The 26017-nt window shown below is 36.3% G+C and overlaps 1 protein-coding gene across 2 annotated transcripts in view; it reads left to right on the top strand.

The window, feature by feature from the left end:
• LOC109055814 (zinc finger homeobox protein 4-like) overlaps positions 1 to 26017 on the top strand; it is a 163652-nt gene that overhangs the window by 4455 nt on the left and 133180 nt on the right. The window lies entirely within an intron of this gene.

Below are 26017 nucleotides of genomic sequence, written 5' to 3'. Positions count from 1 at the left end.
GACTCTGATGCTCTCAAATGAAATTGTCATATTCAGTGATATATACAATTTTCTGTCTGAATGACATTTGCCCTCTTTGTTTTTTTTAACTGTGCAAAATTTAACCATGAACAGGGAGACCTGCGTCTGATTATTCCCTGCGCTCGTATACTTCTTTATCCTAGTTATTAGCGATCATTTGTAAGAATTATCAATGCGCTAAAATGCCTTGTGCTCTAGAATTACCATCCTCTGACAGCTCGTCATTTCAATTTTTAAAAGATGCTTTCTGTGTCACATATGTGAATGATGAGAAACATGCGTGTTTGCTTTTGTGCCAATGAATCGGGGTCAAAATGAGCCACGGGGCCATTTAGAGTTTGTTTTGTGCATTTGAGTATGTGCGGTATCATTCATTTGAGAGAGAGAGGAAAAAAAAACAAGCACGCCGCAAATGCGAAGGTATTAGTCAGGTGGTTGCTTTGCTTTATGAGAGCAACTGAGGGATATATAGCTCACCATGACTCTGTTAAAAAAGAGACCTGTGCCATTTGTGAAAATAGAGGTCATATACGCTAAGGTCGCGTGATACCAGTAAAATCAAACTTTTTTAATAACCAGCTATAGATCATTTCCCCCTTTTGTGAATCTTAAACCGTGAGGTCAGTTTAGCAATGCATTTGAAAAGCTGCAGAACGGCTTCAATAAATGTTATATCAGATTTGGGGTGCACGTACAGTATTATCTCGCAGATTTCTAATCTGAATGACTGAGCGATCGGGACGAAGTGTTATATTTCTCCCCAAGTTTCTTGCTAACATATATTCTTTCTTTATGTCACACATCACCCCTCTCTCTCTCTCTTTTAAAGATACATGCGAGCAGCAGCTCTCCCTCTCGGCGCCCTGGGCTCGTATTTTTAGCCCTCATTTGTTTGAGGGGTTTTTAATCTGAGGACGTTGAAAAGTTGTGCCCTCTGTGAAGTCGTCAATCATGCCAGGAAGAGAAGTGTGGGTTTGTGTGATTTGTTATCTGTTATTTCCCTCGCTGTGGAGAGAGAGTGTCTCAGTGCCATGCCTGTCCTTAAGGCCATCACTTACAGAGGACCACTGTCTGTCAAAAAGCACCCGCAACTTTAAGGGCTGCCTTTGTTGGCTCGGACAAATGAGGGTGACCTTTAACAATAAAATAGACACCCACCGAGAGGAATGAAACAGCAGTTTAAATTAAGAGCGCCAAGCGGTCATTTCAAACGCTTCCTGTTGAACCGTGCACGGGGTGAACGGAAAAAGAGTTTGAAGTTTTGAAGTTGAACTTAATTATACAACACAATGTGGCCAGCGGCCGTCAATAATGAAATCTACCTGGTCAGATATATTGACGAATGAGAGGAATAAAACTTAATGTGTCCTGAGGCGCTCCGGAGAGCTATCAATTATGAATGCTATCGACAGCACATAGCAAAGAAGAAATAGAATTATTGCACTTAAAGGCCAGGATGAGTCCGTTCTTTTTTGTCTCACTACAATGAATTACAAAAGGCTTCAAAAATCATCTATGAATATTCTAGAAGGGCACACGGATGAGATAAGAAGTGACTGCGAGCTTTGATTCTCGCCTCAGATTAATAGCGACTTCAAAAAGGTTTGGAGAGTGGCGTGGTGGGATTTTTATCGATTGTGGCTATGTTGACAATATTTTGGTGTATTTCAAAGGCACAGTCAACTGGAATCGTCACCACTGTTGTTTGGGGTCAGGCCATGCAGGGCTCACCAGATTTTTCTTGAATTTTATATGAATAGATATAAATTAGTATGCAGACTATTAGGATACTGCAAGCATCATTTCCGACTTCCTTATGCATCTCTAGCAGTGATTTTGTATGTTGGCTTAAAACAGCTAGTTAAGCTAATTAAATTAAGCTAATTAAAGTTATACTGTATACATTTGTGAATTGTAGGATATTTTTTGTCCTCTATGCTAAAATTGGAAAATCTTTTTTTTTTTTTTTTGGGCTGTTGATGTAGTAAGTAAACATGCATTGTAAAACATTTCAACAAATAAATAAATACATTTGTATATGTACAAGTTAAATTAAAGTCGTACTAAATTTACCTCCTGCACTGATGAGTTCATTTTGACTTTTTTGAAATTAATAAGTGATGCAGAAAATTGAGTTTTAATGAGATGTATTTTAAAGAAAGACAATGTATTTTAATTGAAAGTTGAAACTGGGTTCTCAGGGCAAGGTTATTTTCCCATAGCTAGGTTGGGGCAGGTTGTCACAAATTTGTTTTCATGTTATACATTTGTACTATTCATTAATTACAATACTTTTAATGTTTTTCAATGGCACGTTCCATTGGGACACTTTACAGTACTTTATAGTATCAACATGTTTTGAGGTTAGTGTATAGTGTTCAGTCCTTTCTTGGTTCAAGAATGTTTGTTTGTTTATTTATTTATTTTTTGCTGCTAAGACTTGTGCCTATGCAAAAATTTTATTCAAATTGAAAATGAATGTAGCATGAGAAATATTCACTGGAGTAAAAAGTGTTACAATTATTCCCAGCCATCCCTGATCAAATTAGATTTTTGAGTGTTTTTTTTTAAAGCTTCAAGGCAGTTTAAATAATGTTTTCTATTTAAAGATTCTATTTTTTTTTTTTTTTTGTGGGTAGTGTAATCCATTTATTATTTCTTTGTATGAGTACACCTCTGTGATTAAAGCCTCAGAGATGTTTACTGGTTGGCCAGCGATTAAGTTGAGCTTGAATGCTAGAACAATCTAGTGGAACAAATAAAGGGCTATTTATTGCCGTCTCTGTTTCTGCTTAACGGAGTGGAGGTAACAGCCTCACAGGTCTCTGGTATGGACCTCAGACCACTTCTACGCGTCTTCCTCACCTTCTCTTCACTTTCTCCCTTTCCCTTTTACAGATATATGATGAATTATTGAAAGCGTTAAGGTTTCGGAAATCCTCTGAATTTCAAGCACCTTTTCCATCTTTGTCAACTTCAGAGGCCCTTACTGGAGCAAGCTGGAATCTTTGTGTAACCTAGCACTTTATTCTACTGATGTATGTGTGTGGATGTGCTAGTTGACCAGTGGAGCTGCTTGCTTGCTCCAAAGTCTGAGAATTTATTTATTTAGATAAATGATAGTATCAGCATAAGTTCAGTTTAAAAAAGACATCTTTTTCTCTCAAACAGAAGCATGGCTGCAGAAGTTTGTATAAAACCTGATGATCTTTTTTTCCCAACATGAGTCTTGTGAATCAATTGAAGCAAAAAACATCTGACCTTTAGCGACCTCATGGTCAATGTCACAAAATGCATACTTGATCAGTGACCTAGAAATTGTGCAGATTCTTAGTTATGTCTTATTCATTTTTCTTTATTGTTGTCAAAAACCTTAAACTTTGCTTCCAGGTTTAAATTAGATTGTGAATCCCAGATTTTCAATGCAGCCTCTGATTTTGGACCCCACTTTATGTGCAGCTGCGACGAAGAGCTCTGAAATATCGCTTTAGTTGTGATGTGACATGACGAATGTTCTGTTGGGATTTGGCACATTGCGCCCAGCCAGAGAGTGAAGGTTTTAGAGGTGTGCTATGACAGCAGATTGGATGATACTACTTGGCACTGTAGAATATTTAAAGCAGAGAGCCTCAGCGTGTGTGATAATGCTTTACTCATCTGTAAGGCTCCATGCTCCCTGACTCTGCCCAGCACGTCTGCACGTGCTCAAATAATTGAAAAATCATGTATGGGGTGAGAGATATGTGCAGCACAGAGCTGAAGAAATATCATCAGTCTCTCAATCTCTTTTTTTTTCAGTTGCATTCCCCCCCTTCCCCCCACCTTGCCGTGAAGTCCTTTGTCTGCTCTGGCCTCAAGTGCATGAGTCTGGATGGATGGTAATCAGAGATGGAGTGGGTTAAAGGTTGAGTTTAATATAGCAAAATTAATTTACTTGATTCCTGGAGTCAGATTATAAATCTTACTTATGGTGAACTCCGCCCTTCTTTATCAGAGCCCGAGCTCATTTATCTATCTAATAAATCTGGCCACATGTGTAATAGTTCCCCCTCCGAATTAAATTTTCCCTGCGTGTTAATTGCGAAGAATGGTCCGAGCCGGGTCACTCAAAAAACAAATCAATAGCTCCAAAAGATATATTCAAATGTGACCCAGAAAAGCATTTTCCCATTTTGCCTATTGATTTTTTATGTTGCTTTTTCTAGTGCGAGATTATTTTGTGTAAAAAGGGTAGACCGGAACATGTCCGCTTGCAGCTCACGCAATGCTATATAAGGATTAATGCAGAATACTCTTTAGAAAGCATTTGTGTGATTTCATTTTCTTTTCTGCAGTTCAGTGAGGGGTCACTGTTTGTCTTAATCTTAAGCTAAATTTGTTTTAATGCATTCTTATTGTGTGCGTGATCATGGGTGCCTGCCAGATAATCTCTTTTAGTGTCATGTGCAAATATCATCAGTAAAAATGCCATTCTCTGACAAGAAGAGAAACTCAGGGAAATATTTACAAAGAATGAATTGTGCTGCTTATAGTGCTGCTTATTTGAATGCTCTGCGTTGTTTTAGCAACCCATTCGCTAAAGAAAGGGAGTGGTCTGTATAGATATATTTCTGCAAGATCTCCTAAGAAGTTTGTGTTTACAAGCTGGAAAGTCAACATTTCGAAATTAGGTGCGTTCAAATCACTGGTCGGAGCAAGATGGCGATCTGTCTTTTCTACAAATACATCAGCGAAATTTTGCAGCAAAAAGTACTTCTACAAAATTATGAATGTCAAATGCACAGGGGTGTTTCTGATGTGATTTTATTACATTTTACGAAAGGTTGTAAATTTAATCGTTATATATTCATTATCCTAATCTAACAATACTATTGTATTTTGTTAAAAAAAATAAAAATCCAGAAAATTAATAAAACAGGAAACATGGAGCTCAATTTTTTATTATTTTGACTGTGGTGCCATTCATGCACTCATACGTACAATCTTTTTGACATGACTTAAATGCACCATATGACTCTTTACACATAGCTCTTTTTCCATTTTACAACAGAGCTAAGTTGTTCAGTATGTACCATAAACTATAGTATTGTAAAATTATAATAGAATGTATAATGATTAAATTTCCAGAACCTAAACATAAAAAACAAAAATACATCTGATGCACATTCTTTATTAAATTGTAAAAAAACTTACTGAATTTTTGTAGAAATGGTACATCGCCAACTTGCTCTGACCACAGACGTGAACACATCTGACATTTATGACTTCCCAATGTGTAAATATGCAAAATATTGTAGCTCATCTTATTGCTAGGCCAAGTGTTTTTTATGTTGTAGTGGACTTTTTTTTTGGCAGATATACAAATATACTGGACAGATAATATTATAAGACTTATTTAAAGTCTAATCAATATTTCTCTATCTGTTGAGTTATCATAAAAAAACATAGGATCATTTACAGTCAGCTGGTCATCGCAAAATATTATTCAGTTATTCAGTTATACGCTGAAAATAAATAAAATTTAAATATTTCAATACACTTAATGTGTGATTACTGAATATTATGCTGCTTTGTGGTTATATGCTCAAAAGTGGCACAACCATTTAGCGATACAAAATTCCTCTCTGATTTCAAAGATTTCTTGATTAATATCTCCACCTAATATGTTTGATGGATTAAAGCAACAAGCAACAGTCAGCAGTTGCCTTTTTGTACATTTTGATGTTAGTGGCTTTAGCGTAGCTAAAGAGCTGTGTCCAAGCCTGTATTGGCATTAAGAAGCATGATTATCTATGTGGGGAATCCCAGCATGCATTGCAAGGTGACCCACCTGGGTGCACCGGGTTCGACCACCTAGCAAAATTCTGCTGATGCATCCGCCAAGAAAAGCTCCTCTCGTGCAAAGCACATTTGGCCATAGTGATAAGAGTGAAAGGGTTCAGGTTGGATAGATGCCTTTCCAGAATCACATTCCTCCGCTCTGCCCACACTGTCATTGCTAATGTTTGTCTTGAGGTAATAAAGCATATGTTTTTTTGCTTACCTTTCCACTAATGACGTTAACCTCACACACATTCGGTCACTACTGCTCAAATGCACAAAAGAGAGCGAGGGAGTACTGAATACCTGAGCTACGGAGAGAATATGACTTCATGTTTCTCATAAAAAGGGAGGAGAAGAATCTTCCAGCCCAAAGCCTCTTGTGTGTGTAGGATTACCATGATGGATAAGGTGATTACTGTTTGGTTTGCCAATTTCTTCCAGGCAGAGCCTGTGCGTAGACTGAAATAGGATTTCCTCATTCAAATTGTTGTCAGAAGTTCTCGCCTCTAACCCTGAACTCTGTTGAAGTTTGGAACATCTATCAGATTCACCCTCCAAAATGAGATTTCTACCGACTCGTTAATTTCGCGTGCAAGCGTGGCCTTTCCTTCAGACCTGCGGGCCACTTAGGGAGGGCCCTGTTATTCATTCCTTTTGAGTTAATTCATCTCGCCCTCCCTTCATGTACTTTTGCTATCGATAATTTCCCTGTCTTATTAAAGCTGCGAACAGAAAGTCAGCCATCCATGTCCATGTTTAGCCTCCCCAGATAAAGGGGGAGAGTCCATCTGGATGCTTGTGAATATACATGGACCGCTTCCATCCGGGCTGGCCGAGGATGGCCATGTATATTTGACTCCTTTCAATTGCAAATTGCGTGTATATTCCTCTAGTGAGGTGCGTCACCTTGAAGAATGACTCCTGCCCCCCTGGGACGATGCCAAACAAGTCCTTCATTCAGAATGATAATCAGCCATAGCTCAAGAAATATCTCGCACCTACCTTTAATGGTCTCTGCTGATTAGGTTTTAAAATGAAGGATCATTTCGTCCATTTAGATGGGGGGAAAAGAGGCAGGATTGAACACTCTATTCAGTAGCCAAATGAGAGGTCAAATAAATGTGCGTTCATGTTTTTCTTCTTAGTTATTTTTTTATTCTCTACCGAGAATGACTTTTGGAATTAGAAGACAAACTGTGATGTTGTTGAAAATTACCACCGCCGTCTGTTTTCAAGGTTAAGTAAGGGAAAGTTAAGAGAAAACATCTTTTGAGAGTACTTGTTGACCGTTAATATCGATTTACATTCATAGTAAATGCTGTGTTTTTGTGTAAATCTGTATTTGCTATTGGATTGCGTTTAGTGTGTGTGTGTGTTGCAGAGCATTTCTCTGGGTGACAGATTGAAGAAGAGCACTGTGGGTTGAATGATGGGGGGAACATGACGACAGGGAGCGTTTGCTGGATTCTCATTCGCGGACAGCCGCAACTGAGAAAATGAGGGCTGCAGCAGCAGCATTGCAGCAATATGAATGATACATTACATGATTGTCTTGGACTGAACCCTGAGAAGCATGCAGACTGCAGATGCTGACTTCCCCTCATGGTGTCATTCTCCATTTTCAATCTCTGTGTCCGCCCTCCGACGTACTCTGCGGCGGTTCGAGTCAAATATTATATCATGTCAGCAAAGAATATTTACTAATTCTCATGCTCAGAAGGGGCGGAAGTGGGGTTGGAGTTCATATACTTTGAACTGAAAAATGATGACTGAAGAAATTAATGTTGTTATTTGTCTTGCCAAACACTGGGTGTTTAAAATATCTCCAAATAGTTTTGTTTCATAAAATATGGAGAAAGATCACTTTACCAAATCAGATTAATTTATTCACAGTGGAATCATACAAAATTAAAACCGTTTTGCATAATTTCTAAACATAAATGAATGTGTGTTTCATAGATATATATAATGAAATGAACCTATATATATATATATATATATATATATATATATATGAAACAATATTATGTATAATATATATATATATTTATATATATATATATATATATATGTATGTATGAAACAATATTATGTATAATTTGGATTTTGTTTTTAATTCCATATGCATTGATTTTTTTTTGCATTGAATTTTACTGAATATTTCTATTTCAAATAAATGCTGTACTTCTGATCTTTCTATTCATAAAGGAATCCTGTTTTCATCCTGTTTTAAAAAAATCATTGCGCAACTACACAACTGTTTTCAACATTGATAATTTTATGTAGTGTTTTTTGAGAATGATATAATGAATTTTTTGATATCTCAGGAATAAATTGTTTTGAACTGTATTTAAAAAGGAAACAGGTATTTCAAATTATAGTAATATTTTACAGTATTACTGGTTTTACTCTATATTTTAGCACATAAATACAGCCTTGGTGAGCATAAGAGATTTATTTAAAAAAAAAACAATAAGCCTGATATGATTTTCTCATGTTGTCTACATCAGATGAAAGAGTGAGGGTTAGCAGTTGAAACTGTGCATTATGTTGCAGTTCTTAATAAAGTCATCAGTTTTTTTTTTGTTTGTTTGTTTTTTGCCAATTCCAAATATTACTTACACTTGGCATTTGACAAGTGTTCATTTCCACATATTCGCTCTTGGCTGGAACAGGTATGAACACAGGAGTGCAGAAAAATAAAATGATATTGTCAGGAATGGAAGCAAGCCTAAGTTTGATATGCATTTCAAAGGTCTAAAAAGGCCAAAAGTAAAGACCCTTTCCCCCTGCACCCTTCACCCCCACGGTTAATTATTGAGGAGATGTCGAAAGGATACATGAGTGAGGAGCATTCAAGCTTTCATCACTGTAACCTTTCATTGTCTTCTTCTCTCGCCTTGCCTCATCACTGCGGCTAATAAAAAGCCTGGCCCATGCCTCTGAAAGCCAGAGCAATAATGAATAGGCCTGATTAGAGAGACTAACCGCCCTGAACTTTACATACATTTTCAGATAGCGTCAAACAGTGGTGTTGATTGGAAAAAAATCAGCAAATATTCCTCGCCTTAATTTTTTATAGCCACACCATAAATGTGCCGCTTTTTGCTTGTGTGTGAATGGAGGGCTTTTTATCTCAGACGTGGCCTTTTGATATTTTATCTGGGATTTCTTTTAGGGTGGCAAATATACACAATTAAACGTAATTGTAAGGGATGTGCATTAGCGAAGAATGGACCTGAATGCCCTGTCGCTCTCTGAGTGACTGTAATGGCGAATGTATGTTTGAAAATGTGAACACTGGTCTTGCTTTAGCTTATTAATTGATGCAGCATGCAGAACTCAGCTTGGAAGTGGACAAAAAAAGTCACTTCCTTTGGGAATTCTTGCTAATATAGAAGCTTATTTCCACCACGGAATAAAAATATAAAAAGCTAATTATCACTTTGAATCTCAGAATTGTTACACAATTTTTTTTTTCTGCAGAATTGTAAGTTTACATTTTGCAATTCTGACTTTTTTTTCTGAGAATTGTGAGTTTATATCTCACATTTTATAAGAATGTAAGAATTGTGAGATAAAAACTCAGAATTCTGAAAAAAGTCAAAATTTCGAGAAGAAAGCTGAGAATTTTAAACTTGAAGAAAGCTGAGAATTGCAAGATGTAAATGTTCAATTGCGAGTTTATAACTATAAATGGTGAGATGTAAACCACAATTCTAGAAAAAGGTTTGAATTGGTAAGCTTATATCACAATACTGAAAAAATGAATTGTGAGATACTGAACTGTTGAGATATAAACTTGCAGATCTGAGCAAAAAACTGAATTGTGAGATGTAAACCTCTAATTGTGAGTTTATATTTTGCAGTTCTGAGAACGAAAGTCTGAATTCTGAGAAATAAACTGGCAATTGTGAGAAAAAAAGTGAATTGCGAGATGCAAACTCAGAATCCTGAGGAGAAAAAAACAGAATTTTGAAATATAAACTGAAAATTGTAAAAATGAATAAAGTCTCAGTTACCATTTTTATATTTTTACAATTATAATTGTCTGCTGAATTTTAAATTTCCCAAAAAATATATATTATTTTTTCATTTTTTTCAGGATCATGCTAGCACACTACAAGGATTTTGTTGTTGTTGTAACCTGCATCCCCCCACTTTTTTTTGCGTATGATTGAAACCAATCCACACCCCCCCCTCCACAGCCCCCAAGCCCACCGCATCATGCTAAAAAGAATGACTGCCACAGACTGATGACTTTCAATATGCCTGCATCTCCCGCACTAGTGAGTGGGGGCAGGGAGGGTCAGCGGTAATTCATAACTGCTTTAAAATTGTGTGGAGCACTGGCAGCAGCTGTCAGGGTGGCTGTGCAGAGGCTCTGAGTATGTAAATGTGGAGATAGGGAGTTTTCCTCCACAGGCCTCCTTCATCCCGCATCAATCAGGGCTCCCGAATACATCAGGGGTATTTTCATTATACCCTGTTATTTACTACATCAGGACAAATTACCCTGGCAGACCGGGCTGCTTTTTCTGGGCAGCCCGATGCGGCCAACTGGGCCTCGGCGCTGGAATCTTATTGTAAACATTACGGGATAAATCTCACGATTGAGCACATCAATCTCACTGCGGAGTGGACGGTGGCCGCCAGCACTGCTGAGATTGTTATCCACAACTTTTCGGGGTTTTTAAATATCGGATCTCTCTCTTTTGGCCTCTTGTGCTTTTCCTCATCTTCCATTTCTCACCCTTTTGTTTTCCAGAGGACATTTCCCATCCCGGTCTTGCAGTCTAATTGGGATAGAAAACAGATCTCAACCCTATTGGTGCGATGAGGGCTTTTACAAGTGGGGAGTTATTAGACTCAATCCAGATCTCGATCCTGCCTTAACCAGCGCTAGTTTCTATGCTAATGTTCCTTCCATCACGATAGATTAAGCAAACACAAACACGAAATGAGGCTGGATTTGAAAGTGGACGGCTTTCTCCTTCATTTGTAAGGTGTATATGTGAGATCAAGTGCACCTGCTCTTTTTTTTCAGTATGGGCTCATTCGTTCATCTTTATTAAACCCCTTCGCATTTAATAAGAAGCTCAGTCACTGACGTGTCATACTCTCAAAGATAACTGCCTATCTCCATCTTCATCTGAGTCTAATCCAGCCCCCAGTTTGGTGCAGATAATACAATATTTGTAATTAAATGTGACTGCGTCTGCTATCGTGTCACTTATTTTTAATGGACAGTTTTCATGGTTGCTGGTATATAGAGATGCTCAATTTCTGCGGTTGTTTCAGAAGATTAGGTTATTTAGGATCTGTTAATAAGCCCTTGAGTTTTGTTTGGGATCTGAAATCTCAATAATAATAATAATAATAATAATAATAAAACATAATTTGCTTAAGTGTGTTTTATGTTGCCTTTCTTAATCTTAGCAAATTTTAACTTCTTCAAGGAGAGATTCTGATTTTTTTATTTTGATTTAGTATATTTTATTTTACAGATATTAGTTTGATTTATTTTACTGTATTTTTCTAAACTGCATTTTTGATGGGTAACTATACCTATTTTGGATAAGAGTTATGTTTCTGAAAAGTCTATAGAAGGTTAAAGCTTCAACAAAATTAATTTTGCTTACCAAAGCTGCATTTGTTTGATCAAACATACATTAAAATAATTAATATTGTAAAATATTATTACAGTTAAAATACTTGTTTTCTATTTTAGTATATTTTGAAATGTTATTTATTCCTGTGATGGTAAAGCTGAATTTTCAGCAGCAATTACTCCAGTCTTCAGTGTCATATGATCTTTCAGAAATCATTCTAATATGCTGATTTGATGCTCAAATAACATTTATAATTTTCAGGATTTTTGATTAATAGAAAGGACAGCAATTATTTGAAATGGAAATCTTTTGAAACATTACAAATGTCACTTCTGATCAATTCAGCATGTCATTGCTTGATTATAATTATTAATTTAAAATCATTTCTTGTCAGTCCAAAACATCACTGGGCCCTACTGACTTTAACTGTACAGATAAACATAGAAGTTATTTCCCAAAATATCATTGTTTGTGTTTCCATGGAAGAAAGAAAGTTATACAAGTTGGGATGACATGAGGGTAAGTAAATGAGATTTTTAGATGAATTGTCCCTTTAAAACTAGTGAAAAAGATATGCCAGTGCAGCCAATAAGACAAAATACAATTATATTCAAGATTGTTTTATATGTATGTGTGTATATATATATTATATATATTTATATATATATATACACTGTATATATATGTGTATATATATATATATATATATATTATATACATATATACACATATATACATATAGAGAGAGAGAGAGAGAGAGAGAGAGAGAGAGAGAGAGAGCGAGAGAGAGATATATATAGATATATATATTTAGAGAGAGAGAAAGAAAAGAGTTATGTATTTTTTGGCTTTTTATATAAACACTGTAAGTCTATGGTATGTCCTTATTTAGACATGTAAACGTATGTGCTCACACACCACCTGACCACATAGCGTGCGTGAGTGTAATATAAGATATAAAATATATATTTTTTTCCTGCTACGATTAGTGTCCAAACATCTGGCACTAATTGGCACTAAATTATATCCCCAGTATGAAATGAAGGGCAGAGATCACACAGTCCGCGAGGCAGGTGTCTGAGCGATCAGCAGATATCACCATCTCCAACAGCCAAGAGAGGAGAGGGGGGAGAACTTGCTAAGACCCTCTCGGGGAAGGGGAAAGAGGGGGGTAATGTCTAACGTGACATAATGAACACTGAAGATATGAGGAATACAGATGGTAGAAAAAATCAATACCAAATGCATTGGATTTACCACGGCACAGCGCTCTGTCATTAAACGTAAAGATTTGCTTTGCTTTGCTGTATGAACAGTATTATTGTGTCCAGAATATTTCACAGTCTCCACGCTTGCGCTAGTGTGAATTTGTGGTTTTCTCCAGAATTAATGGTCATAATTACTTTAATTTGAATCCAAGCACGATAACGATAATTTCTGCTTTGCTTGCGTTTGTCAGTATTTGGCAGGCCTAACGGGAAACCAATGACACACTTGGAGAAAATAAGTGAAATAAATGTGCTTTAACAATGTAGCCTTAATTCCCATTCGCATCAAAAATGACAACTATTATGGTAAAGCTTTAAAAATGGTTTGGTTTAAAGGTGTCCACACCACACAAAATGGTTGGAATCTTTTTCAGAATGATACAAATTTTAAAGGCCCATTCACACCAAGAATAATAACTATAATGATAAGTATATTAACATCCACGCCAATGGAAGTTGACTGTCTGTTTATTCTAAGCATTCCCTGGAGTTATGTTGTCTGCTGCATCAAATGCTCAAGTTTTTACAGGTTACGTTGATTCTGAATGGCTCTTAAGGCCTGTTTACATCAAGGATGATAGCAATAATGATAACAATAAAAATAAAGTTTTAATAATCATTCTATGACAATAGACATTACGACGCAGAGGAAGTATGCCACTTGAATCACTTTCAGAAAGATTTTTTAAGCTGATGAACAACAAATCATTGACAGCCAATCAGAATCCATCCTGCTTAAGTTATCATTATAGTTATCTTTGTAGTTATCATTCTTGATGTGAACAGCCCTTTAAAGATTTAGCACTCTGAAAACAATTTTAATGATTTTGTTCCTCTTTGCTGTTATAGTTCTCGTCCACGGTTTGAACAGGTCTTGTTGTTAAATTACTTTTATTTATTTTCTCCAAGTGTGTCATTGGTTTCCTGTTAAGTCTGCCAAACACTGGCAAACGCAGTGTGTGTGAAATAACGCAAAGAGTCTTCATCCCTCATGTCGGTTTGATTAAATCAGCCCAGTTTTGATGAATTTGGCCAAATTCATTAGCACTGGGTCTCTGCATGGCCCTGGGTCAGGGCCAGCCCTCACAACCAGACGGTTGGAAGAAAGAGTTCAGAGGTCATCAGGAGAAACTTTGCTACTTCTTAACTTAATAAATCCTGACAACCTAATCATGGGCCCGCCTTTGTGGGGTTAGCCTCCACAGATGGTGGAGCGCCGGGCGTTTAAAGAGATCTGGAGAGCCGGAGGATGAGAGGGAAGGTGAGATTGGAGCGTCTGGAGAGATCTCCAGGAAGAGAGAGGCCAGCGGGGAGCATCTTAGCAGGGGGGAGAGAAGGGTGACATGGGCGGGGACCACGGGGGACTCTAAAGCACTTCCATCTCCTGCCATCTCCTGCAGCTTCTGATGGGAGAATATGATAAGGCCCCCGCCAGGATAATAGGCCCCGGCAAATGTCGAGGCCTGTGAAGAACACGAGGCTGGATCAAGTAGCAGAAGCTAACTTCAGGGAGAGAGCTGAAAGCTGGGAGCTGGGGCTCGCGGCTCGGCCGTGTAGGGGGCTCAGCGAAAGGGCGGGTGTGTGTATGTGACAAAGGCCATGGATGAAGGCGAGAGCCACCTACAAAGCCCAGGCTGTCTGGCAGGATTTGGGTGCCGTGTTGCTGGTAGAGATGATGCTCCCCTCTGATATCCTGGGGGAGATTATAGCGGGAGAGAGAAGATAAAAGAAATCTATAAACATGCAACTCCTCGTCTCTGCACCCGCATGAGCTTCTGCGTCTTGGAAGTATCTTTGGTATGACAGCTCGTGTCTCTTTTTCGTTCCACCTTTCCGTCTTTCCGCTGGCGGATCTTAATAATGGCCGCTCCGTGACACGGGTCCGTGGCCTCTTCTGTTAGTGGCTCATTTGTTTCCCTCCTCCTTTGATGGCTCCGTTAAAATATCTTGTGGGAGTCTCGTTCCGTTTATAAGGTCTATTGATTCAACTCTTGCCACGATCTATTATGCTATTGTCTTGCCTTAAGTGTCTCATCTGTACTATTCATGAACGGTCCACTATATATCAAACCCATGTTTGCTTTAGGACATAATAGATATGCTTCCATGTTTTTATTTATTTTCAATCTGTAATTTATGTTCTCTGAATTCAGATCTATATAGATTAGAAAGTGCAGGGATATAGGAGTGCACGAAGCAGCGTGCGGACTGACCAGACGATTGAAGTTTTCCAGGGTCATGAGCAAAAGAAAAGATTTATGACTGGTTTCTAAACACGTATTGAATCGTAAGTTTTACTGAAGGCAGACACATCACGTAACCCTTAATGATTGGTCCTCCTAATGCACTGAAGGAAAATTCCATGTTTTCTTTGACAAGACACAGCCATGTATCATGCTATTGTACATGCTAAATCTAACTTTTTGAAAGTTATGGTGCAGATTGGGATATCTTTATTTCATTCACAATCCCATGGATTTGTAACCACCACTGTGGTTAAATAAACTGCAGTTTATTTAGAATTTTAGTTGGGGTCAAGCCAATGGAAAACAGCTTAATGGGCAAATCTGACTATTAATGTCTCAAGCAAATAGCTCATTTGGCCGCTCTAGTAATATATAATATAATATAATACAATATATGCTAAAAATATCATTTTATATAACACTACATCCATACATATATAGCACATAAAACAATGTGTTTGTTATATAGAGTGTTTTAATTCATGCTTGCAACTATTAGATTCATCTTTAATCACTCACTTTTGTCAATTTTCTCTTGGTGACAGAGGGAGACTTCATTATTAGTTGCCTTGCACTTGACATTGGCTCTAGGATGTTGTTGGTGGTGGGGCAGGGTTGGGGTATGGAGGTATGACCTCGCTTAAAGCTCTTTTGAAGGCAAGGCTGAAGTTTTAAAGGCAAAGCCGAAGTCAGGTGATCAAGGTATTGATTGCCTTGAAGAATCACCTCAGTCAAAATTATTAATGAACTAGCAACTAAAATCATTAATGAGGACAAAATATTGTGGAATAAACAGCAGACTACTTCCCCTAGGCATTATTAATTGATCCCGGGGAAGGAACTGAGGAAAAATGAAATGTTTGCATAAGAAATAAAGAATGGTTGTGTTAAAATGTATATACACTACCATTCAAAGTTTTTATTTTTTAAATAATACTTATTCAACAAGGATTCAATAAATTAATGAAAAGTATAAATTAATAAATTAAAGATTGTTACAAAAGATTTCGGTTTCAGATAAATGCTTTTCTTTCTGTTCAATTCTGCAAAAATGCATCATGTTTCCACAAAAATATTAAGCAGCAAAACTGTTTTCAACATTTATAATAATAATAATAAATGTTTCTTGAGCACCAAATCAACATATTAGAATGATTTCGGAAGAATCATGTGGCACTGAAGACTAAAGTAATGATGCTGAAAATTCAGCTTTGCATCACAGGAATTTTACGTTTTAAAATCTATTCAAATAGAAAATGATTTTAATTATGGAATATAAGCAGAGTTTGGATTTTCAGCTTAAAAGTTAAACAGAAACCTTAACATCTGTTACAGTGAATGTTAAGGGACTCTATATCTCAGTAGAGATCTAATATATCTTTATCGTATCTCTGTGGTGACCCTGTGGTTCTTCAGCATGAGCTTCATGCTGAGATCACGGCCTTTAAGGTGCTTGTGCACTGTCAATCCAGCCTTCATTAGCCCTCTCTCAGAGCCCCGCCATACTGCCCCATCTCTCTCTCTCCTCATCTTTGATCTCTTCATGCTCACTCACTTCTGCATCTGATGGGGGGTATTAGATATACTGTAGAGAGATTCTGGCCATTTCGCATGGACCCTGACACAGTAGAGCCAAATGATGAGAGAAGAACAGAGCAAGAGAGATCACGCAGTGCCTTAATCCTCACTGTTTCCCTATATGACTTACCAGCGTTGTTTCTAAGCTCAATGGGACACTGTAGAAATGCGTTAAACTCCCTGTAGATGAGCAAGAAGAAGAGAAAGTCTTTAGGTCAAAGACATAAAACAATGCTGGTCTTCAGCCTTTCAACCTTTTTTCTGCATTATGGTGTTTCCTCAGTGGGCACTTTTGGCCTTGTGCACTGTAAAAATAAATAAATAAATAAATAAATACGAATAAACTCTCTTAAAACACATTTAACTAGTTTGTTTAATTTGTCTAATAATCAAAAATATTTGCTGTTTTTTGTAATTTTTCCAAAACATCAAATGTCATAAGTTTCTTGTATTCTCTAATGGATGTTATGATGGTAGAAATGGCATTTAAAATATATATATTTTTTGGAATAAAATGGCTACTTTTTCTGCTAAGGCATCTCATAGTTAGCATTTTATGTATCCTTCATAAACATCAATATATTTTCACAATTTTTGCATTCTTTGGGCAAACTTGCCGTTTGATATTCTGGGTAAACGTGATTTTTATCTTATTTTTTATGATTTCTTATCCTGTGCGCTTGATAAACATTAAGAGTATTTTTTAATTATTTATTTATTTATTTTTTTAGTGGGAGAAATTGTTTAGGATCAAATTATAACACAACGGAGGAATAGTATTTGTAGTATTTGTGTAAAATATTTCTTAAAAATCAGATTTCTTTTTGTTTAAAACTATAATGTAAGCAAAGAGTGCTTCAAAAAATTCATTTTCACATACTTTTTAAAACAATTTTATGCCAGTAAATTGTAAATCGTTTTTTATTGCACTCTTTGTCCATATTAGTGCCTTTTAAAAAAAATATGATGGATTTTCTTATTCTAACATTGCTAAAAGACTAATAAGTGTTTGCTTGGGACAAGGTTAAAAAATGTAGACATTTGAAAAGTAGTAAAAAAAAAAATAAAAATAAAAAAAGATTCCACGCCACTTTATTTCATCCCCATATAAGAAATAAATAAATACAAATTTTCTGTTTAATATAATTCAATTAGTGGGACATAAAAGTGCCTGTAGTCAAGGAAACACACATAAGTGAATGGGAGTTGTGGGTGTAGAACTACTTCCTCTTTTTCTTTTATTTAGTTACACAAGCTTATATTTACCCTTTATTTGTATGCTTTGGAATTGCAGCTGTACTGAAAAAGAAATCTGAAAATAAAGCAAGATGATGTGGTCATGTTTTATGACCTTTCCCCAGCTTGACTGTGTCTGGCAGGACCCTTTCGTAGGCTTCATAATACTTGTGATTCTATACATAAGAACACCATAACATTACCATGGCCACTTTTGCTTTCACGCTCATATGGCATGTGGCCGTTTTTCTTGGTTTCCCTGCCAGGTGCTCACAGTAATCAAAATAATTCAGCAAATAAATATGGCAATCAAAACAGACGGGCAGAGAAGCACTCTGCCTTATTTTAATGCATATCAATTTGATGCCTAGGAATAGTCGCTGCATATGGCGGCGAGAACGGAGATGTTTATGCCGAATCTGCTATTTTCATCTATGTGAATTTGTCCTTGTAAAGGTGTGTGTGTGTGTGTGTGTGTGTGCGTTCCCACAGGGGTACATGCTGCTGCCGACCCGTCACACTGAATCACACCTACATCTGAGGCTTAAACGTGCTCCCAACTCAACTTTTCATGCATATTCCTCCAGCCTCGACCCGTTTGCGGTATGATTTGCAGATTTAATTTCATTCTTCTTTTAAGATCTAACATATATACTACATGGCAAATATCTAGACATCAAATATCGAAGCAGCTGGGTAGCAAAGCATCTCGGTATTTTGGTTAATATCCTCAGGAGATTGCTTCAGATATTCCTCGATAAGGCGAATAACCGTGGATCAACTTGGTCCGCCTGGCACAGTTTTTAAACATAGCGTGCTGCATAAATATTTCACTGATTTGTTTATTTATTTACTTGAGTCGTTTTATTAGAAGGAATTTTTCTTGGAAATGCCACAGCTAATTTCCTGGCGTGGGGCGCAAGATCGAGAGGCCCAGGCAGAGTTATGGCGTACACAGTGCATTTGTGTGATGTGAGCCAACACATTAAACTCACAGGAGAAAACGGCCTCAGACAGAGAGAGAGAGAGAGAGAGAGAGAGAGAGCGACAGTAGCTGTTTATATCTGCAGAGGAAATACCTTTTTTCCTCTTTCATTTGCCTTGCTCGCCTGCAGCTGTTTTAAGCATGACACAGGCAGTGTATCTAAGGAAGAGATATGCGGCGCATTAAACATACAAATCAGCAGCAGACTCCGTAGCCTGAACCCATCATCGCTTAGATATCTGATGCAAAATTAAAGCAGATATTTATACTGAAACCAACATTATGGCATTAGTTTTCACAATTTTCCCTGAGCTCTGCTTTCTCTGTATGTGTGTACTGTATGTTGAATACATATTCATTTACTTTTTCTTATGTCAAGAAAAAACACCTTCAGCGATGTCAAAAACCCAGCGATCACAGGCTTTCCGTTTTGTTTTGTTCTCATTCTTTTTTTCTTCACCCATGAAAAGATCCTTCTGTTTTTTGTCGGCAAATGTAATGTCATCTTTCTACAAAACACAGCACGCCCGTTTTTGAATATGTCATATATCTTAAAAGTGCGCTCGTATTTTACGGCTTGCTCGCTTTTGTGTTTTAAAACAGAAGTCAATAGGTAACGTTCGAGGGGGAGCGTGTTTGTCAATTTGCCGTCATTCTTATTATTTGGTTTTGCGTTTGATCTCGAAATAGATGTGTCTTCACGAATTTGCCTGCAGTTCCTTAGAGTGCAGCAAAGTATTGTCTCACAGAAACACTGAAATAAAGGGTGTAAACTCTGCTTATGTAATTCATTCCTGCTCTTCTTCTTTCCAAATACAAAAATATGAATTGTAATGAAGGTTCTAATTGGTGGGAGGTAGAGAAATGTTGGGAATAAACTAACTAAAAGTAGCAACATTACCAACAAATTTGACGAATTTTCACTAACAAGCCACTGTTTCTAAGAGTATAGAATACTACTTTGTATTTATCTCACATTTAATGCACACAGTTTTAAAGTTGAGTGAAATGACACATTCTGATGATTTAGTTCAGGCAGGTTTAAATTAATTGTGGTGTGTGCTTTATGTTTGTTTATAGAGGAAATTTTAGTTAAATGCTGTTATTTCTTGCTATTTTGTATAATATATTAACAGAACATTCTGGAAGCTTTTTAGTTTTCTTTTTAGTTTTCAGACTGTTCCTAAAACAGACATTTTATTTTTATTTGTTTATTTTAGTGGAAATAGTTTGCTTTAGGTTTGTACAACATCTTGGGAATGTTAGTTTATGAATATAAAAAACTGAAACCTAAAAATAAAGAATGAATCTAGTATGTTAGGATATAATAACAACTTAGACTAACATTGGATGAACATTCTGTTTTTATTGAGCAGATACATCAGTTTTTTATTTATTTATTTTATTTTTGGTTTGTGCAACTCTGATTTATACATTTAAATGACCATCTTAACTAACTTAATGTAATTAGCTAGTTTTGTTTATATGACTGTAACTTAACTACTTTAAATTATGAGTACCAAAGTGTTTTTCACAACAGCACATCAACATTTAATCATAGGCCAGCTGAAATTGGAGCAATCTACAGAATGCACAGTCAGCAGGCCCCCATCAATAATTGCCACAAAACATATGCACAACTTGGACATTTGTCACTATTTTATTGGATCAGGACTGTGAAGATAAGACATGAAATGATTGGGGAGAGAGGGAAGAAATAGGAATAGGATAAGATCTGTGAAATCTGTGAAAACCTGCAAAACGTGAGCGTCATGGCTCAACATGAATGAAAGTACTGCAAACCCCTGGGTCACACATATATGTCCCTGGACCACAAAACCAGTCATAAGGGTCAATTTTTTGAAATTGAGATTTATACATCTGCTAAATAAATAAAAAGCTGCATAAATAAGCTTTCCAATGATGTATGGTTTGTTAGGATATGACAATATTTGGCCTAGATACAACTATTTGAAAATCTGGAATCTGAGGGTGCAAAAAAAAAAATCAAAATACTGAGAAAATCACCTTAAAAGTTGTCCAAATGAAGTTCTTAGAAATGCACATTACTAATCAAAAATTAAGTTTTGACATATTTACAGTAGGAAATTTACAAAATATCTCCATGGAGCATGATCTTTACTCAATATCCTAATGATTTTTGGCATAAAATAAAAATAATTTTGACCCATACAATGTTTTTTGGCTATTGCTAAAAATATACCCAAGTGACTGGTTTGTGGTCCAGGATCACATATTAACTACTTTTTATAATTGTTTTGCTGTTGTTTTTTAGAGCTTGGCAGTATAAAATCTGTCAACAGGTGGAGAGACCCCAATCTTTTGAACAGTAGTCTATGATTATGTATTTTTGCACCTGGATAAATTTGGACACGTTTGTCACTTAATTTGCTCTGTACATATACAGTCTCAAGCAGCAATATGTGATGGGCCCTTTCAAAATACATGGTCAAGGAGCTGAGACAACTTTCATTCTCACAACCACATTCTCCCCGTATGTGTAGAAAACACATCTTCTTTCTTACACACGTGCACAGATGCTCTCTCGCTGTCTTTAGTGCCATGATGCTGCTGTTTCGTCCTTGTTTCACCCATTGCAACTCTGGATTTTTGTTAAACCCTCATGGCCTGAGGGTCAGATGCTGGGCTTCTGGAAGAAGAGAAAGAGGTGGAGAGAGAGTGAAGTAGTTTTTTGGAAAGACTATCTCAACTACCAAAAGATCATCCATCAGGGAGTATATGCTCCACATCAACCAGCCAGGCCAACATGGAAACTCTAAGCCAGGGCTTCCCCATGAGGAATCCTTTGTGTTCTTGCATTTGAGAGTTCCCATTCTCATTACATAGAGAACAGAGTTCATAAAGTTTTCAAAAATGCTTAGCCCAAAACAGAAAAACAAACAAATCAATTCCTTAATCTTTCTTTCTTTTGTGAAACACAAAAAGAGATGTTAAGCTGAATGTCTGGGCTGCTGCTTTCCATCATTTTCTGTTATTCCATTCAGTGAATTGTATGTGTGTGTGTGTGTGTGTGTGTGTGTGTGTGTGTGCATACTTTCACCCAATACTGATTGATTTTAAATATCAGTCTGTTTATTAGGTTATTGTACGGTGTCAAGCAATTTGGAATCTTTGCGATTTATATATATATATATATATATATATATATATATATATATATATATATATATATATATATATATATATATATGTATATATATATAGTTTTATGGATTACTTTTATGGGCCAATCTAAAATATCTTTTTAAAGCATTAAATCTCACACTTCCATTTCATTGTATGGAAAAGAAAGCGGCTTAGAGATTGAGAGCATTTCCTTTTGTGTTCAGTGAAAGAAAGAAAATGGCATTAAAATGGCATGAGGTTTTTATAAATGATTTCAAAGGTAGTAGCACCTTGTTTGGATCTGGTTTGGGCTTCACCACCAACTGTTATGATTTCAGCAGTTCTCCTACCATTCCCTGCCTGGCCATTTCAAAACCAGCACAGCCTGGTCTCGGTATAAATTTCACCCCCCAAAAAGAGAAAAAAAGCCAATCCCTGGCCAAAGGATGATATCGTATTCATGCACGGCGGGGTGCAGCTCCAATCGTTAATCTCCGTCCAACATGTGAGAAATCCTAGAGATGAATAACCGGGCAGAGAGCGCGGCGTGACCTCTGCGCTAGAACAATGGACCCTCATGTGCTTTCCAGCTTAGCAGACAGTCCGGAATTTCTGTTTGGAAGCAATAGCTACTGTCTATATAATATTTAAGGCCTATTCATGGAGTAACTGGCAAAGAATAAAAGGGCTTCCGCTGCTCGCATCTGCTGGAGAAGGATGTGGTCCTGTGCCTGCTCCTCCTCTCCTGCCTCTGTGCAAATAGCACAACATAGGAGACAGTTGTTTCTGGCTGCCCCTATGCCTGTCATGGCTGTCAAGAGAAATCCCATGAATTATGACTCTTCCAGATGTAAGAGATTTCTAAGTTGCCTTGAACAGCCTGCGGTTTGTGGTGGGGGACAGATGGAGAGAAAGAGAGAGAGAGAGAGGAGTCCATACTTTGTCTCATTCGAAATGCTCATGGTCAATGTTTTTTCCTCTTTCTTTTAACTCTGTGATTTTATTTCATTTTTCCCCTCTTTCTTCAGTCTGTTATACAAATCTGCCATTTTGTACCACTTAAGCAAAGATGAAATGAACAACGCTGTTCAAAAGAAAAGGAAAAAACACAACGATAAAATCACTTTATATTGTTTCCTAAAATTATTTTTATGAGAAGAAAAACATTTTTTTCTGGATATTTATTGATTTAGGAAATTTTGAAAAATCGATTATGAACACACAAAGTAGTTATGTTTTATTTGCTTAGTTTTATTCACACTGGAAACTATATAAGACAGATGTTTAGAAGTTTTATGTTAAATATTATTTTCATTCCTTTGCCTGTATGTTATAATGCAGTTCAAAAGAAAAGAAAAAAAACACAATGTTTTAAATCATTTCATGCATTTAATGACAAAAGGACACTTTTTTTTTTTATTATAAACGTTTGTTTGATTTATATATTTTGTTTGTTTATGTTGTGTGTTTTATTTTTGTTGAATAGTTTATTACATTTACTTTTAAATTTTTCTGGACATATTTGGTTTAAATGCATTACATTTTTAACTGGCATTAGCAACTAAACTAAAAGCACTCACCTGCTTTTTCTTTCTTTCTTTCTTTCTTTCTTTCTTTCTTTCTTTCTTTCTTTCTTTCTTTCTTTCTTTCTTTCTTTCTTTCTTTCTTTCTTTCTTTCTTTCTTTCTTCGCACTCATCAATTCATTTAAATGTATTACTCATAACTTTGGCGTTTAGTCAGTGGTGCTCATTAAGACTTTGGGGAAGGACAGTTTATTTGAAATTATTAAAGCATTAGGTTCACTAATGTATCAGTTTAAAACAAAAATCAATAAGTGAAACCTAATCTCACTCTCGTTGGAAACTCTTCTGGCTGGATATGTTTTCCTCGCTCTGCTCTTAAATGGTAATGTAATTTGCCATCACTAAAACCTTCCCTGTAATTGCTGATTGCCTTGGTCTGAGCTGAACTCACATATTAGATATGCTCCAACTTCTTCCCTTCCTCATGTCACTCACACACTTTGATCATTGGAACCTTCTCAAGCACCTGGACAGTGTTATTATTTCTCATGTCAGCTGTCACACTAGTCATTGCTGTTCCACCTTACTTAGTCTGCTTTAAACACTCTTAATGATGGGCTTAACATTGGTTTCCCCAACCCTTGCCGTACATCAGTGTCCGTAAGTCCTGCATGAAAATGAAACGAGCTAAAAGAGCTTAATTAGGAGCTTGGTGTATCTGTGTGGCTACTTCAACATCTGCTAGCGATTGCAGGGGATTCGTCTGATCAGGGGTCAGGCTACGAGAATCTGGAGGTATAATTGTTTTAATTCAGCAGTACATTTACCGCACTGGGTGTTTATGTGTGCGTTTGATTATGTTTCGAAAGTTCAATGCAGCTTTTCTTTCACAAGTGACTCATGAACTTCCCAGACGGGGAACTCAGAAATTAAATTCTATCATCATTTAAAAACCAACAAGTTGTTCCAAACTCGTATGACTTTCTTTTTTTTTACTGAACCCAAAAGGATATTCTGGCTGTTGTTTTGTGTACTATGTTATTTTAAAATTATTTACATACTATTATAGAGTTATTAATATTGTTTTTATTTTCAGTTTTAATTTCATTTTAATTGTAAAATAAAAGCCAATTCAAAATGAATAATTCTATAACAGTAGGTAAATAATAAAATTATTTAAAAAAAAAACTCATTCAAATACTTCTTTGTAAACAGTAGAATTATTAATATTTCAAACTAGCTTTTTTCTGTTTTATTAATATAGTTATGCTTTTGTAATTTTTTTTTAAGTATTTTATTTAGCTTATCTTTTTTTCCTTTTTCAGTTAATGGAACTTCAATTTATTTGTTTATTTATTTTTTAAGTTAAGGTTTTCTTATACTATTTATTATTTCATTTCAGCTTTATTTCAATTAGCAAAAACTTTTTTTAAATAGTTTTAGCAGATGCTTAGATCTCACTAAAAATATCATATGACTTAGATTAAAATGCATTAATCGTATGGAACAGTTTTATGATCTTATAGTGGTGTTTTTGTTGTTTGATAGCATTCACTTTCATTATATGGAAATGTTTTTTTGTTATTTTTTATTATTCTTTAAAAACCATAATAAATATAATTTAACAAAACATTGTGTTTCACAATGTGCATTTGGAACAAAATGAGGGTGAGTAAATGATTAAAACTGCTTTGGCAGGAAAGCAACAAACTGTTTGAAGAAAAATAAAAGAAAGAAAAAGAAAGAAAGCTGTCACACACTGTAGGTAGAACATTATTTTATGCTCATTTGATCTGAGCTTTATGTAGACAGTCAATCCCTCTCCACCTTACAGGTGCCACTTCCTCATTGCTGGATCTGTCATTGCATTTTTTCATTACTACAAGCACGTTCCTCCGATTTTTCTCAGAAATGCTTAATATTTTCATCAGCAACATGTCCTGAAGCTGTGGAAGTAAATCTTTGTTTCATGTGAATTAAAGAAGCACTGATGCACAGCCCTGTTCCACTGCAGCTCAAAACCTGCCATGCCCTTGAAAAACTCGACTATATCAACAGGATTGTGCACCGGTTCCACTGAGGAAATGATTCTGACGCTCAGAAATACAGCGCCATTAGCATTCCGATGGCGGCATTAACTTTAAGGCACAATCTGCACTGCTTTCAAGTTGAAATGAGAGCCCTGAACTGAAAAGCAGACAGTTTTGTGTAGCATTAGTGGCACCGCCAGACAGCTCACACTCTTCTTCTGGTCTTTCCTTTAGACACATCTGTGCTTTCTCCACCTCGTATGGCTAAAAAGCTCTGAAAAATGTCAGGATTTACAAGGTGACAAAAAATGACATTGCGGTGTAGCCAGAGCATGTGCTTTTGTATTGTTAGAGACTTCCTAAATGGACTTTGGGGAAATTTATGAGGAAACGCAGCAGGATTAAACAGTCTTCTTTTGTTTCTGGGATGTATGAATATAGAAGGTGAGATATTTGTTTTTGTAAATTACCCAGACGAAACTGAACTTTGATATACAATTCTTACATATAAAATCAATTGCACACATTTTTTTTTTAACACTGAATT

The sequence above is a fragment of the Cyprinus carpio genome, chromosome B24, assembly GCF_018340385.1.
Source record: "Cyprinus carpio isolate SPL01 chromosome B24, ASM1834038v1, whole genome shotgun sequence".
NCBI classification, from domain to species: Eukaryota; Metazoa; Chordata; class Actinopteri; order Cypriniformes; family Cyprinidae; genus Cyprinus; species Cyprinus carpio.
Note: the sequence above shows the minus strand (reverse complement) of the source record. Positions and strands in the feature narration are given on the sequence as shown.